Source organism: Anabrus simplex, chromosome 1 (genome assembly GCF_040414725.1).
Source record: "Anabrus simplex isolate iqAnaSimp1 chromosome 1, ASM4041472v1, whole genome shotgun sequence".
Classification (NCBI taxonomy): Eukaryota; Metazoa; Arthropoda; class Insecta; order Orthoptera; family Tettigoniidae; genus Anabrus; species Anabrus simplex.
The window spans coordinates 830,390,927-830,408,101 of NC_090265.1; the positions used below are offsets into that span (position 1 = coordinate 830,390,927).

Here is a 17,175-nt window from a genome sequence, read left to right on the forward strand (position 1 = left end):
CCAGTATCCAGTAATCAGGAGATAGTGGGTTCGAGCCCCACTGTCGGCAGCCCTGAAGATGGTTTTCCGTGGTTTCCCATTTTCACACCAGGCAAATGCTGGGGCTCTACCTTAATTAAGGCCACGGCCGCTTCCTTCCACTTCCTAGGCCGTTCCTATCCCATCGTCGCCATAAGACCTATCTGTGTCGGTGCGCCGTAAAGCAAATACCAAAAAACAAAAAAACAAAAAAAAAACAAAAACAGAAAACTGTTTTCTTATTCTAAAATTTGCTACTAAACACGTTAAAAATCGATATTTATATGAGTTCTTTTGCTTTGTTTCAGCCTATTTGAGATTAAGTCTACTTCACTGATAATTCATTCCCACGGGACCGGTGGTGCTCAACTAGGAGAGATATCTGGTAGAAGTTCACTGAATACCAGGTATGTTGAAAAAAATTATTTGATCATGATCACAAAACGCTCGTGCCACCCCCGGCTCTGTCACGAGATTTGAGAATTGAAGGAACGATAAGAGAAGAAGAAGTCTACCGACTCGAGCACCTTCAAATACCACCGGACTGAGGGAGCCAGGATCGATCTTGCCTACTTCGGAAGGCCAGCGATCTACCATCTGAGCCACTCAGCTCGGCTCTGGAAAGACGAAAATTGACTATGTGAACTCTGAATTTTACCCTGCCTTATTTGAACACTGTTATTTCTGTAAGAATGCCATATTAAATCCATTTTCCTAATCATTTTTCTTATTCTCTCTTTTCCTTCTTTCTTTCTTAATCCGTTTACACTCCAGGGTTGACTTTTCCCTCGGACTCAGCGAGGGATCCCATCTCTACCGCGTTAAGGGCAGTGTCCTGGAGCGTGAGACTTCGGGTCGGGGAATATACTAGGGAGGTAGACCAGTACCTCGCCTAGGCGGCCTCACCTGCTATGCTGAGCAGGATCATTGTGGAGAATGGGGAGATTGGAGGGAATAGGCAAAGAAGAGGGAAGGAAGCGGCCGTGGCCTTAAGTTAGGTACCATCACGGCATTTATCTGGTGGAGAAGTGGGAAACCACGGAAGCCACTTCTAGGATGGCTGAGGTAAGACTCGAACATCCATCTGCTCAGTAAACCTCCCGTGGCTGAGTAGACCACGTTCCAGCCCTCGCACCACTTTTCAAATTTCGTGGCAGAGCCGGGAATCAAACCCTTAGTTCCGGGGGTGGCAGCTAATCACAATAACCACTACACCACAGAGGCGGTCTCTTATTCTCCCTACCTTTCCTCAGCTACTGGTCAACACTACGTGTGGATCCGCTATGCCGATTATATTTGATGACAATTTGAAAGACTTTTATCAATCAATCAATCAATCAATCAATCAATCAATCAATCAATCAATCAATCAATCAATCAATCAATCAATCAATCAATCAATCAATCAATCAATCAATCAATCAATCAATCAATCATCTACATTTAGGGATGTCACCCAGTTGGGAGATTCCCTATCAATTGTTCACCTGCCTAAATGTTTTCAAAAACTTGGTAATTTATCGAACATTGATAAATTATTCGAATTCTTTATTCCTCGTCGTATGAATGAATATTTTCCCCAGTTTGTCCTCTCGAATTTCAACTTTATTTTCATGTTATGATCCTCATTTTAAAAGCTCCGCTCAAGCTTATTCATCTACTAATGTCATTTCACGCCATCTCTCCACTTACAGCTCGTCACATACCGCGTAGTCGAGCAGCTCGTCTCCTTACTCTTAAGTCTTCCCAGTCCAAAGAATGCAACATTTTCGTAAAAACTATTCTTTTGTCGCATTTTTTAAAGAGCAAATCGAGCTGCTTTCCTTAGGATATTTTCCAGTTCTCGTATCAAGCAGTCCTGGTGTGGGTCCCACACACTGGAACCATACTGTAATTGGGAGTCTTATCAGAGACTTCTACACTCTCTCCTTTACATCCTTACTAAAACTCCTAAGTTCCCACATAACTATGTAAAGTGACCTGTAACCTTTCTTTACCACCTCGTTAATGTGATTACGGCAATGAAGATCATTTCATACATTAATTCTTAGGTCTTAACAGTGATCCCCATGAAATACTTTCATCCATCAACACAGTAATGAAAGTTGATATGATTTTTCGTCTTGGTATAAATTACAACCGCCGGCCCCGCGGTGTGGAGATAGCATGGCTGCCTCTTACGTGGAGGCCGCGAGTTCGATTCCCTGCCATGTCAGGGATTTTTAGCTGGTTCTAAGGACTGGTTCGAGGTCAACTTAGCCTACGCGATTACAATTGAGGAGCTATCTGACGGTGAGATAGTTGCCCCAGTGTAGAAAGGCAAGAATAACGACCGAGAGTATTCGTCGTACTGACCACACGAAACCTCAAAATCTGCAGGCCTTCTGGCTGAGCAGCGGTTGCTTGGTCGGCCATGGCCCTTCAGGGACGATGCACCATGGGGTTTGGTTTTCTTTTGGAAACTTACAACTAGACTTTTCATCCCTTTTACCATCATATCATTGCATGCTGACCATCTCACGACATTGTTGAGGTCCTTTCTGTTGTCGCTCACCATTCTGTAACTTGCTTATTACTCTATACAACATCCGTAACTATTCGAACCTACTATCTCCCGAATACCGGATACTGGCCGCACTTAAGCGACTGCAGCTATCGAGCTCGGTAAACTTCACATATAGTGAGGGTATGTGAGAGTGGCGGCGACTTTGGGGGGAGGGCGGGGGCAAGGCGTTTTGTGCCCCCCTCCAAAAGGGATTTTAGTGAGGCAGAGTGCCATTTCCCCTCCCAATTCTCCTCCTACGTATGAAGGTCCCCTTAAAACATGGAGTTTGTTGGTCTTCGGAGGCTCCTATGGCGTTAAATCTGGAAAAGGTGGTAGATAGTTTTATATCAAGAAATGAGATTAGAAAGCGGGCATTCCTTCAGAAAACTACATTTCCCAATGGAGACTGTTCAGGAGGTACATCTGGCGGTGGAGCTTTAATTTCGTATCATGAAATGCATACTATGCACTATTATGACATTTATTAAGAAAATGTACTTATGAAGCAAGATACAATTGTTCTACCTGTGATTAATTTTTGATAGCTTCGTACATAAAATATTCCCTAAAAGTATTTATTTATGAATCAAGTTCTATTTTTCTGTCTACTTGTGAAAACTCCGTACATAAAACTCGTTCAAAAATGTATTTGAGAAACAAGCTCTATTATTGTTCTGTGTGTGAATATTGTTATTATATAGGAATGTTTGCAATAATAGTTGGCCCTCATTTCACTTGCCTGTGTTCATGTTAATCATGCCTCCCCCCGCCAGTGATTACAAAATTGAGTTAAATTTACAAAGAACTTGGCAGTGCGAACCCACTAATCCGTATGACGTTGCGCCCCTCTGGTCTGAATGCATGCACTAATTCGGTTGGGAAAGGTGTCACGAAGCCGTTGTGTCCTACAGCTGTTGTAACTGGTCCTTGATATCCTGGACACTGGCACTGGTCCCACACATGTTCTATCGGGCATCTTGCTGGACACGAGATTACCTTAACATCACGCACACAGTTCATAGAGACATATGCCGTGTGAGGACGAGCATTGTCCTATTGGATACCGCGATACTGTAGCATGAGAGGTAACACATGAGGACGCAGGATGTCCGTGGCTTACCATTGTGCCGTCGGAGTTCCCTCACTCACCATGACGTCAGAAGTAGCACCGCTGTGCCTTCCCCAGGTCGCCGCCATACTCGCAGGCGATGATCATCCGTGGTAGTGGAGAACCGTGATTCATCGCTGAACACTATGCAACGCCATTCATCAGCAGTCCTAGTCACGGCACCACTCCACATGCTGCCGTTTGTGTTGTGTTAACGGCAGCCTACGCATGGAACGGTAATTCACTAGTCTGGCTGCTGGTGCGGGATGACACAGAATGTTACAGGGAGTCCATTACTTGTTCTCGGATGGCAGGCGCAGATGTGACGGGGTTACGATGTGCCTGGTGCACAGTGCGGCGATCTTCCCTTGTGGTGGTCAGACGTGGGCGACTGGAACCTTGACGACGAGTATGCCTGCCCTCATGTTTCCATGCAGTCCAACATCGGGCCACGGTCACATCCGAATACCCCACAAATCTGGATATTGTACGATTCGACTAGTCGGCCAAGTGCAGAGCCCGCAATCAGACCACTTTCAAACACTGTCAGGTGCTGATAATGCTCTCTCACTCGAGTACGCGGCATCTCCATGTCCTTCACAGAGATAACATTTGACGCTGTTCGCGCCTTTTATATACCCTAACAGACCTGGTAACAACTCTAAACATGAACAACACTAATGCACTCTGGTGGCCATTCTACCTGTCACAGAGAATTGCAACTCTAATCATATACATAGCCGTCGATGGTGTGAACGTGTACGAAGTTACATTGACATCTGATCATTTCTTCAGGGTGCTTAGCCGGGCTGAGTGGCTCAGGCGGTGGAGGTGTTCGTTTTATGATCCCAACTTGGCAGGTTCGATCGTGCCTCAGTCCGGTGGTATTTAGAGGTACTCAAATACTGTACATCAGCCTCGTGTCGGTATATTTACTGGCACGTAAACGAACTCGTGCGGGATTACATTTCGGTACCTCAGCATCTCCGAAAACTACAAAAGTAGTTAGTGGGGCGTGAAGCCAATAATGTTATTATTTCAGTGTATTTCTGTCTTTATTTGTCAGGCAGTGTATATAAGAAAACATAAAGATCCAATAAGACTGCCTTGTGGGAAGCCCCTCTTATTCATTACAAGATCAGATAACACTTCACCTACTCTAATTCCCTGAGTTCTTTCTACAAATCTAGTCACCCATGCAACCACTATTTTATCTAATCCAATAGCTCAACAGTCCAATTGGTAGTATAACAGCATTCACAAGTGAAGTCTGAGTACTTTTGAACAGCATCAATGAAATATGCAAGCAAGCAGTTTTACCTTAAAATAAATATTCAGAAAATTAATTCATGGTAATCAGCTAACAGAAAATCGCTAATGCTTCTGTCACCCTGGACGGAAACACTATTGAAAGAGTGTCACATTTCAGGTACCTACGATGCTGGGTAAGAAGAATCAGATCCGGTAGGAGACATCAAACCAAAATCGCTATCGCAGGAAGTGTGTTTCTGAAATTAAAACACCTTTCATGCAACCGAGACCTCTGACTCGAAATTGTTAGCCTATATGTTATCGGAGCTGCTTTGTTATGTAGAAACACGGTACACTTTGAATAGGACTGTTCTGGACCATAATCGAGGCTCCCTTTAGTATCCCAGTAACGTCACTATCTTGGATACATACTCAGCATTCACAGGTGAAGTATGAGGTGGTTTAGACTACTAATTAAAGTTACATTTAATAATTATCGTTGATTTAATCATGAATTCATCTTTTGCAAATAAAAACCGTTATATCCGCAATAAATCTTACTGGAATGTTGGGTAAGTCAGGATAAGATAACGTACGACTTAGTAAGATCCTTGGTACAGGTTACAAATGAGATATTCAAGGCTTACTGGTAACTCTCGTTAAGATATTGGATTGCCACTCCACGTAGGAGGGAGTGGTGGTGTTTATCACATATTTCTGATCCTGGAAGAGTTAAGTAATAATAATAATAATAATAATAATAATAATAATAATAATAATAATAATAATAATAATAATAATAATAATAATAATTAGGCCATACCTACGTTTATTGGTGAGTAGCCACTGGGCTCAGTGATTCACAATCAGAGAACAGAACCCAATTTAACAGGTTCAATCCCGACTCAGTCCAGTGATATTTGAAGGTGCTGAAGTACGTTAGTCTCGAGTCGAAAGATATACCAACACGGGGAAAATCCTGTGTAGAAAAATTCCAACACGTAGGCGGCGTCACTGAAAGCCGTAAAGGCAGTTAAGAGCTGGAGGTTATTGTTTTAAAATGAAGCGCAACTGGACACCATCGATGTGTTAAAGCGACGGCGAGACTTGATGTTTACAGTGCACGACGTCTTCTGGTATGAGCTCGAACAAATTTACTTTCTTAGACCTGTCTGATTCTCATCCTTAGCTTTGGGGATATGAGAGTGACTGAGGTATGAACAATACTAGTAACGTCATTCCTTAAGCAGCCAAACCAAACCAAACCCCATGGCGCAACAACCATGTGACCGCTGCTCAGCCCGAATACCTGCAGATTATAAGGTGTCGTGTGGTCAGCAGGACGAGTCCTCTCGGTCGTTATTCTTGGCTTTCTTGACCGGGGCCGCCATCTTACCGTCAGATAGCTCCTCAATCGTAATCACGTAGGCTGAGTAGACCTCGAACCAGCCCTCAGATCCAGGTAAAAACCACTGACCTGGCCGGAAATCGAACCCGGGGCCTCCGGGTAAGAGGAAGGCACGCTACCCCTACACCGCGGGGCTGGCTACCTTACGCAGCCAGTCCCTGCTACGAATGGTGTGAAAATATCGCTCATAGGGTCGGTTAGTGCATGCATTTTAGTGGGCTTGACAGACTGATAAGTAATAGCAACTTCTGGTTCGATGAGGAAGGCAACGGGGAAACTACCTCACCGAGCTCGATAGCTGTAGTCGCTTAAGTGCGGCCAGTATCCAGTATTCGGGAGATAGTAGGTTCGAACCCCACTGTCGGCAGCCCTGAAAATGGTTTTCCGTGGTTTTCCATTTTCACACCAGACAAATGCTGGGGGCTGTACCTTAATTAAGGCCACGGCCGCTTCCTTTCCACTCCTAGCCCTTCCCTGTCCCATCGCCGCCATAAGACTTATCTGTGTCGGTGCGACGTAAAAAATTCTACCTCACTCCTCAGTTCCCTAGTATTCCTCTTCAGTGACACATCGGACATTTGTGACAGCTCATGGAGGAGCTGTTGTGGACCAAACTAGCTTAAGGTTGAATACTCAACACACACAGAATCCAACCTCACTTGGTCAACCCTTGTTCTCTTCTGATACGGACTGTATTAGATTTGCGAGGCATATGGAGTCCTTTTCTTTCATTTTCAGCCATTCGTGTCCCTTCCCTTTCTTCTACGGATTCCCAACGTTCAGAGCTACTCCATATTATTCTTTTCATAGTGAGCAATTATTGGAGTGATCATTTAATAATTTGATTTTATGATCACTCAAAGTTGGCTGAATTTAGAAACCTATAAATGTCTCATGATTCCTAACTAACCCCATGGCACTAAAGCCTTGAAAGGCCTTGGCCTACCAAGCGACTGCTGCTCATCCCGAAGGTCTGCAGATTACGAGGTGTCGTGTGGTCAGCACGACGAATACTCTCAGACGTTATTCTTGGCTTTCCCGACCGAAGACGCTATCTCACCGTCAGATAGCTCCTCAATTCCAATCATGTAGGCTGAGTGGACCTCGAACCAGCCCTCAGATCCAGGTAAAATTACCTGATCTGGCCGAGAATCGAACACGGGTGCCCGGGGCCTCCGGGTAAGAGGCAGGCACGCTAACCCTACACCACGGGGCCGGCGTCTCATGATTAACCGACAGATAATTCCGGAGAGAATAAAACAAAAATGAAGCAAATCGGCCCAGTAGAACGGACGGACGGTTTTGCCAAGGCTGTTTTAGTAAACTCTTTTAATATATAGATTATTATTATTATTATTATTATTATTATTATTATTATTATTATTATTATTATTATTATTATTATTATTAATCTCGTATCGGCCAACTTTGGACCACGTATTTTCAACTGGTTACTTCTGACTTTGATGTCTGCCCAGTACTTCTGCATGCGTACTCGGTGTCGTTCCTTCCTGTCCTGCGTCCTTGCCTTTCCAGTTTTTAATTTTGGCTTGTCTCGGAAACCCTGGAACACTTGAAGTTTCTTCTTAAGTGGCAACACGCTCCTGGATGTCGTTATGTGTAATTCCCTCTTCTTCAAGGTCTCTATCCACCTCAATGAGCCAAGCCCCTTTGGTTTTTCTTCTGCTGAAAGAAGGTAATGCTGCGGTTGGTCAGTCTTGTTGGGTGCATTCGTGTCACATGCCCATAGAAAGTAATTCTTCTCTTCCGGATGGTGTCTACGTGGGTGTATAGTTCGTCGTTATGAACTCTTCGGCACTCCCCATTATCTTTGACGGGACCTACGCTCTTTCTCAAAATCTTCCTTTCTTTGACCTCCATTATCTCGATCACGTCTTTTTTTTAATTAATTGACCGGGCAAGTTGGCCGTGCGGTTACGGGCGAGCAGCTGTGAGCTTGCATCCGGGAGATAGTGGGTTCGAACCCCACTGTCGGCAGACCTGAAGATGGTTTTCCGTGGTTTCCTATTTCCATACCAGGTAAATTCCTTAATTAAGGCCGCGACCGCTTCGTTCCCACTCCTAGGCCTTTCCTATCCCATCGTCGCTATGAGACCTATCTGTGTCGGTGCAACGTAAAGAAAAAATGCAAGACATTCTGAAGCGTATAAGACCTCTGGACGGATGACACTGCAGTAATGCCTCAGCTTTGCTTTGGAAGACATGTACATTTTGGTTAAATGGTACGCCATTTCCATTTTGTTCATCCGTAATGTAGCGGCTTCTTTCTCTGACAAGTTTGGTGTTGTCACTTCTCCCAGATACTCCTTTTTTTTCCGCTATTTGCTTTACGTCGCACCGACACAGATATGTCTTATGGTGACTATAGGATAAGAAAGGCCTAATAATGGGCAGAAAGCGGCCTTGGCCTTCGTCAAGGTACAGCCTTAAAGAAAATCACGTCAAGTTGAAGATGTATTTCATTTCCCTCTTTCTCTTTTTTAATTAAATGCTTCAGTAAATAAGGTTAATAATGAATTAAGCATGGTAAAGTAATTAAAGTAAGTTAGTGAGTATAGTGGCGATATAAATAGGAAATAACCGATGATATGTGTAATTAGAAAAAGATAACAATATCAGATATTAACAAATATTAGGAGAATCACTCACAAAGTAATTTAATCTCAGATAAGCGGTGATAAACCGGCAGTAAATGGCTCAGACAGCAATTATTGAAATCCCACTCGAAACGGGAGTGTACACATTACAAGTTCACAAGACTCAGGTTATGTTGGCGTGCGGCCCCCGGAGAGGCCTGCTGCAGGTCTTTCGAGTTGAAGCCGTATAGGCGACTTGCGCGTCTGTGAGGATGGGGCCTTAGCTATGATGATATCTAGTGCTTAAGACAACACACACACCCAAACCCCGAGCCATCGGAATTAACCAATTAATGTTAAAATCTCCGAACTTGCCGGAAATTGAACCCGGGACCTCCTAGACCAAAGGCAGGCTTGCTAACCATTTAGCCATCACTAGTTGATTGCAGGACACATGGTTGATACCTTCACGCACCGCTAAGGAATTACGAGTGTTATTCACTCAGTTACTTTAATAAGAGAAAACAAGGGAAGCCACAGCCAAAAGGATCCTAATTGGATAGATCTAACCGAAAATACATGAAATAATCTCATACTAAACAGACGGCTAACAGGAAAATTTATCATATATGGAATCCGTGGAGCAACTCTGAGCCTGATTTCAGAAACCGGAATAAAGAAGGTATTTGCCATTTAGGCCTACGATCTGGAATATGTCGTTTTCGATTGGCCTGCGCCTTTCGGGATGCTGAAAGTAGTTGGAATCGTAGTATGAAGGAAGTTGTTTTCCTACAATTTGTACAAGAATCACGTTGCAGTCTTGATCTCTTTCGTAATAATAATAATAATAATAATAATAATAATAATAATAATAATAATAATAATAATAATAATAATAATAATAATAATAAAATTAATAATAATAATTACGGAGATTGTCCGCCTCTGTGGTGTAGTGGTTAGCGTGATTAGCTACCACCCCTGGAGGTCCGGGTTCGATTCCCGGCTCTGCCACGAAATTTAAAAAGTGGTATGAGGGCTGGAACGGGGTTTACTCAGCCTCGGGCGGTCAACTGAGTAGAGTGGGGTTCGATTCCCACCACAGCCATCCTCGAAGTGGTTTTCCGTCGTTTCCGACTTCTCCTCTAGGCAAATGCCGGGATGATACCTAATTTAAGGCCACAGCCGTTTCCTTCCCTCTTCCTTGTCTATCCCTTCCAATCTTCCCAACCCCCGCCAAGGGCCCTATTCAGCATAGCGGGTGAGGCATCCTGAGCGAGGTACTTGCCCTCCACCCCAGTTGTATCCCCGACCCCAAGTCTCACGCTCCAGGACACTGCCCTTGAGGCGGTAGAGGTGGGATCCCTAGAGGGTAAACAGATTAAGAAGAAGAAGAAGAAGAAGAAGTTACGGAAATTCCGTGGTTTACAGAGCTCTAAGAAGGTGCAGGGGTGAATGGGTGGACAGAGAAAAGATCGTAGCATAATTTAAAACACTAAATTCTGAAATTATATTTCTTTACTTTTGTTTCCTTTCTGATTTTAAAATTGATAGATAATCTGAATAAGCAACAACAAATAACTGAGCTCGTCAGGTCGTATAACAAGGTCTTATACGTTTCAGAATGTCTTGCTTTTTTTTCTTTACGTCACACCGACACAGATAGGTCTTACGGCGACGATGGAATAGGAAAGGCCTAGGAGTGGGAAGGAAGCGGCCGCGGCCTTAATTAAGGAATGGCCCCAGCATTCGCTTGGTATGTAAATGGGAAACCACGGAAAACCATCTTCAGGGCTGCCGACAGTGGTGTTCGATACCATATTTTCCAATTGCAAGCTAATAGCTACGTGACCCAAACCGTGCAGCCACTTGCTCTTTATTCCTCTACTTATTATTATTATTTTACTTGGTGGTTAATGTCCCTTCGTTTGCAATAGATCTCAGGTGACCCCGGACTATCAGAATTTTGTCTCGAAGAAGTTCTTTAACGTAAACCAAATATCTGGCGCACTTCCAAGTGCCACAGACTTCACCGGAATCGAACTCGCATACTTGGGAGCAAAAGCACTAAGATGCACCACTGGGATCAGCCTTGCTTTTCAACTTAGTCAGAGTACAGAACAAGTGGGAAAGGAAACCGGGAGAAGAAGAAAAAAAGAACATTTCAGAGATGAAGTGATGTTTAAACCCAACAATATACCGATGTTGTTTTACTTGATTCCCTGAATGAGTGACATTGAATAGGCCTACAGGATGAAAAAAAAGAAACAATAGAAGACCAACGCAATGGAATGCAGACGAATAAAATCAGACGAGCTAGAAGTTAGGAATTAAGAAAAGAGTTCGCCGAAATTTTTCTTGGGTTAAAAAGTAACCAGTAGCATCAGTAGGCCGTAAAATATAAAAGCTAGATTCTTTATGTTACCACATAAGCCCTGAAAATTCACCCTGTATTCTACAGGGAACAAATTTTATAATAAAACTATGTCTTTGGCTATGAGTTTTGTTTTGCGTTCTTTTGTACCTTTACAATGCGTAGAGTAACGTGTCGGAATATTGTCAAGGCCGTAGAGATCTCTGTGTAAATAAAATTACAATTTCTCGGGCTGAGTGGCTCAGACCGTTTAGGCGCTGGCTTTCTGAGCTAAAGGTAGCAGGTTCGATCCTGGCTCAGTTTGGTGGAATTTAAAGGTGCTTAAATACGTCAGCCCCTGATCGGTAGATTTACTGGCACATAAAGGAACTCCTGCGAGACAAAATTTCGGCACATCGGCACCTCCGAAGACCATAAGATAACTTAGTTGGACGTAAAACACTTTATTTATATATGCGAATAAGCCCATTAAGACTACGCAAAGTATCTTACTTAGAAGCGTGCATTTGACTTCCTATGTGTCCATATTTCTTACATTCTTTTACTGTGGGCTTCCTTTCTGTCTTCAAAACCAGGTTGTTCCAGTCTTCTTCTTTGGTCTTTCCTCTTTGTCAACTTGATATTTGTGAATTTTGGATCTGAAGATTACCCTTTTTCGGACATCTTCTGGTGTAATTCCTGCCTGTTTCAAATCGGTTTTAATATCACCAATCCATTTCATTGTGTCCTTTTTTGCTTTACTCCTGTTTTCATAGAATTACCTGTTTGGTAAGTCTGTTTGGATGCATTCTTTTAATATGTCCATAGAATCTTAGCCTGTGTTTTCTAATGTCGCTGTGAATATTTGTGTATTGATCTTTTTCCTGTCTGCCTCTAAGTTGGTGTTGTCCGTTGGTATTAGGTCTAGAATTTTTGTTATGAGTTTGCTTTCCTTTTCTCAATGTTTTCAATGTCTGCTTTCCTGTTCAAAATTAGTGTCTCTGATCCATAGAGACATTCCGGTTTAATGACTGTATTGTAATATCTTAGTTTATTATTATTATTATTATTATTATTATTATTATTATTATTATTATTATTATTATTATTATTATTATTGTACCGGGCGGTACACCTCCGCTCCGCTTATTCAAACATTGCGCCAGTTGAAACTCCTCTACTGGAGGAAGCCTGAACTTTAACTACCGTGTTAAGTCTCAAGTTTCTCAGAAGATGTCCCTACTTGTAAATTTTGAAGTATTCTGAACTGTGTCGTTTTCGATGTATTTTTGTTTTCCCTGTAGCAAGAAGTGTGAACATTCTCTTCTAGATGGCACTACTGAAGGACTACAATTGTGCACCCTAGTGCGAAGTGAAAGAACTGTTTGGTTTTTTTTTTTTTGAGAAATTTTGTGTTCATAAGTTTGTTCTTTGTTAAATTTATTTCAGTCATTTGTTTGGGTTGGCAGTATAATCCTTCTCTTTCCGCCAGTTTTGAATTCGACCAATGATTAATTTTTGTAATTAATTTTCCACCAATCCTAGATGTCTTCTTCAGTTTTGACTTGTAATCTTTTGGCCGTCCAATAAAATGCTTGTGGGCGGGTGTTATCATTCATGAAAGGTCTCGAATGTTCCGCGAGGGTATATAAACTGCTGATTTTCGGGTCTCGGCGCCACTTCAGTAACATCTGTCATAGTGTAAATTATGTAGCAGGGGGCGGGAAGCGCCTCTTTCGTCGGGCAGCAGTTCTTCAATAAGGTAATGGCCTTTTAATAACTTCTTTTCTTGCTAGCTCAGCAGTTTAACTCTCGGGGCAGGTTCGATATCTTTTACCATGTAACATTCCTCTAAAATGTAAAAGACTCTTGGTATAAATTTTGTCTCTTTAAACTACAAATTGGGATAGAGAGTGCCTAACCCTCTCGAGCTCCCATTCATTTTGTTTTGAGGTGACTACGTTTTCATAACAGTTTCCCTTCTACCCGTAATGTCATAAAGTTTTCTATCGTGTCACCTCCGTAGAATAGGATTAGCCCTTGCATAAGCGGCCTAGGGCCAAATTAGGTTTTAATAAAGTGTATTAGGAGTGCAAGTACGCCTCCACTCAAATTGGTATTTTGGGGCCATGTCATTTACCTGTTTCTTTACTTAATAGGCCTCGGTAGGTTGGGTATTTTTTTACCCCTGTGTTATTGTACTTGGAGGACAGCTTGAATGTGGAGTTTGGTGTGGCCTTTGATGGGCTTGAACTGTGAGAGCGAGTTGCTCTTTCTTAAAATTTGGTTTCTGTATGCCTCGAGGAGGCTTTACCGTGTAATGGGGAGCAAGTGCTCCTGGGCATGATTGGGGTTTTCTGTCCCTTGGTGGAATCTTGTATATAAGTGAAGTTGGGCTTATTGCTCAAGAATTGTGTGTCTGGCCCTCGGAGCCCAAATCCTGTAATAACTGTAATTGTACATTCTCGATTTGTTGCTAGGCTACTGAGTACCTGTTATATTTGTTATTTCTTGATCTTGAAAAGAAAATATAACCTTGTTAAATTTTAAATTAACTTTAATTTCGTAGATTGAGACCTATTCATCCCAGCACCTTCTTTCACCTCTAACTACCACGGATAACTCCGTAACAATTATTATTATTTATTTATTTTTATTACAGTTTTGTTTGTACACTTCAGATTTTACCTCATACTTGCTTTACATCTCGGACTGGGTACACAAAAGTCGAAGGTGTGTTGAATTCATTGTCTGTGTCAACATCACGGAAAAATGTCTTGACAAAATTTCTGGAGCTCGGTATTTAAGTTGAGAGAGATCCGGAGAGTGGTCTAGACTGAATATATTTGATTAGTATAGAGACACATAGAAAGATTAACTATTTTGCTGTTGTTGTCACATTATTGCGAGTTCATACTTCTACTCGCTGCGCGTGTCGCATTTCTGAGGTACATTGCTTCTAGTAGCCTTCTGACATCTCTTGATAGTATTTGGAACTATCTGAACTTGTAATTGTGTAAACATATTTTTTCTATTTTTTTTTTTGAAAGTATCTTAGGAATATCAACAATCAGCGACTGCGGAATGGTTTGCCAGTTCAAGGAGTGACCTTTTTAAGTTTCTGTAATGTATTATGCAATAAAATTTTGTAAAATTGATGTTTCTAAAAAGTTTTTCGAAATTTCAACATTTTCCAACTTATATAGAAACATCAATACCACCAGGGCCTACAGAATGGTTTGCCAGTGCAAGGGATGGCATTTGTAAGTTCGTTTTAACGTATTATGCAATGCAATTTTGCAAAATATTTATTTCGATTTTTCAAAATTTCATTTTTTTGAAAAATAACTTATCACCAGGGACTATGAAAAGGTTTGTCAGTGCAAGGAATGAATTTTGTTTCTCTGTAAGGTATTATTCAATGTAATATTGTAAAATAATTCTTCCTAAAGCGGAGGTCTTTCACAATTTCAAATTTTTCAAAATATAATGCGAATATCATACCACCAGTGACTATAGAATGGTTTGTCAGTGCAAGGAATGAAATTTATAAGTCCTCTCTTACGTATTGTGCAATTCAATTTTGCAAAATTTATGTTTCCAAACTTTGTAAAATTTTAAAATTTTTCAAAATATCAGTGAGTGAAAAAAGGTTTTCCAGTGTAAGGAATGAATTTTATATCATTCAATTGTAATTTTGTAAAATTATTGCTTCTGAATAGAGATTTTTCAAAGTTTCAAAACTTTCAAAATACCATAAGGATATCATACCACCAGTGACTGCCGAATGCTTAGCCAGTGCAAGGAATGACTTTTATAATTTCTCTTTCACATATTACGCATTGTGAAAAGTATTATTCAACAAAACCAACTTTCAAATTTAATTTCGCAGCCAAGGGATATTGTGTGGCAAGAGAATTCTGCAGCGAAAGAGTTAAGATGGTCAACATAGTAAATGTCAAATTTCTTCGTTGTTATTAGGTGTATCGAAAACCTCTACGTTATGTATAGGTATGCAAAGTGTAATTTCCTATCTTTTAGGTTTTTATGCACTTTTACCTTACAAATAATACTTAATTCACGATTATTACATGTTTATCAAACTTCCAAGTATCATTGTTCAATGAAATACCTTAACAGTAGTTGCATATAGACAAGTACAGTTATTACTTTCAACCAATCCATTCCACGCTAATCTTAATAACACTTACTTAGTAGCTCCTTTTGCACCTTGTGGCGTCGAGATTTGGCAGAGAGACTGCCAGGCTTTCTTGTCTTGTGTCATCTGTTGAGCTTCCCTGTACTGGATACTTCTGGTTTCTAGGTTGGTCTTGACGTTATCTTTCCACTTAGTACGGGGTCGTCCTCTTCCTCTAGCTCCTTCACTCCGGGCTCCCCATTCTCTGCGTGGCAGTCGTGTTTCCGACATCATTATCACATGTCCAAACCATCATAATTGAGCTCCTTCTATGGGGACTTTCAATTGTGTTGTCATGACTCTCTCGTTTATAAACTTCCAGTCCTTAACATTTTGAGTTTTGTTCTTGTCAATCAACAAGCCTACTCCCGCTCCGGCACTTTCGTGTCTAGGTACACCACTATAGAAGAAGAGAAATCCGTCGTCTAACTCAGGGGTGTTCATCTTACTATGATCGTCTGACGAGAAGTTTCGTGGATGCGGGGTAAGCGATGCAAGGGGTAAGCATGACTCTTGCTCATGCGCCTGTCTCAAGTCCCAAGTTCTGACAATAAATATCTGTTCCGTCCGCGGTGACTCTTACGATTTGAGGTGCTGTTATTATTTTTCAAAGTGGAAGGGAAATTGTGCATTAGTTACACATTTAATATACAGGGTCTTTCATAAAAAATGAACTGATTTCGAAGGCTTATTGCGCTGTACTCAAGCTACGCAGCGGAACGAGTCGCATCAAGGGCGTGGCCTCAGATTTCTATTAGTAGTCAGTAGAGTGCTCCGCGTCTTCCTCCTCTCCCCTCCCCGCACCCGCCCCCGACTCCTCAACGGTGGATTGGTCGACACACTGCTACGGATAGTGCTCTACTCGCATGGCCTCCCAGATCCCCAGACCTCACTCCTTGCGACTTCTTCCTGTGGGGATACGTCAAGGACAAAATTTATGTTTCGCTACTATCCACTACACTGGATGATCTTCAAGAGCGGATAACATGTGCGATCAAGTCAGTAGATTGTGATTTGCTGCAACGCGTTTGGGAGGAATTGTCCTATCGCCTTGATGTGGTCCGTGCTGCTCGTGGTGGTCATATTGAACACTTGTAGGATTAAACTTGAACATCAGTCAAATACATGTGTCTTAGGTTTAATCTTGTACTACTGACTGTTGGGAAAGTATAGCTTGATGAAATCGGTTCATTCTTTATGAAAGACCCTGTATAATAAGTAATGCATAATGAACAATTTGATAATTAATATGTATTGATTCAGAGAGCTCGCATTGGTCTATCACGGGTGATGTTTTTAGCTAAGAGTACAGTATCGTGCCGTACCTACAAGGTGCTGCGAATTCTCGTCAGACGCAGATAGTAATTTGTGGGTGGGCCGAATGGCAGATCCCTAAACGTACCGCGGGCCACATTCTTCTTTCTCCCCAATCCTTCTTCAATCATCAACCAATTAACCAACCAACCTCACACGACTATTTAACAACACAAACAGACACACAATACAAAACAATGTGAGAACATACCTGCAGGTCTTTCACTCTCCGGGGAAGTCTGCAACAATAAATCCAAGAAGCGAATGGCGGAAGTATAATCGTTACCTGATTTTAAGGTGGGAATAATTATGCTTCTCTTCAGCCCAGTAAATGAAACATCACATCAAGAAGGAAACTACGTATAATTCAGAGATGTTTCTCA

At 41.8% G+C, this 17,175-nt stretch overlaps 1 protein-coding gene across 1 annotated transcript in view; it reads left to right on the top strand.

Moving 5' to 3' along the window:
* The first annotated feature begins 325 nt into the window (after positions 1-325).
* Positions 326-17,175, top strand: part of LOC136857599 (sialin) — a 380,389-nt gene continuing 363,539 nt past the window's right edge. The window contains exon 1 of the mRNA XM_067136381.2: positions 326-425. The gene's annotated coding sequence lies outside the window, so the exon portion shown is untranslated. The remainder of the gene's footprint in view (positions 426-17,175) is intronic.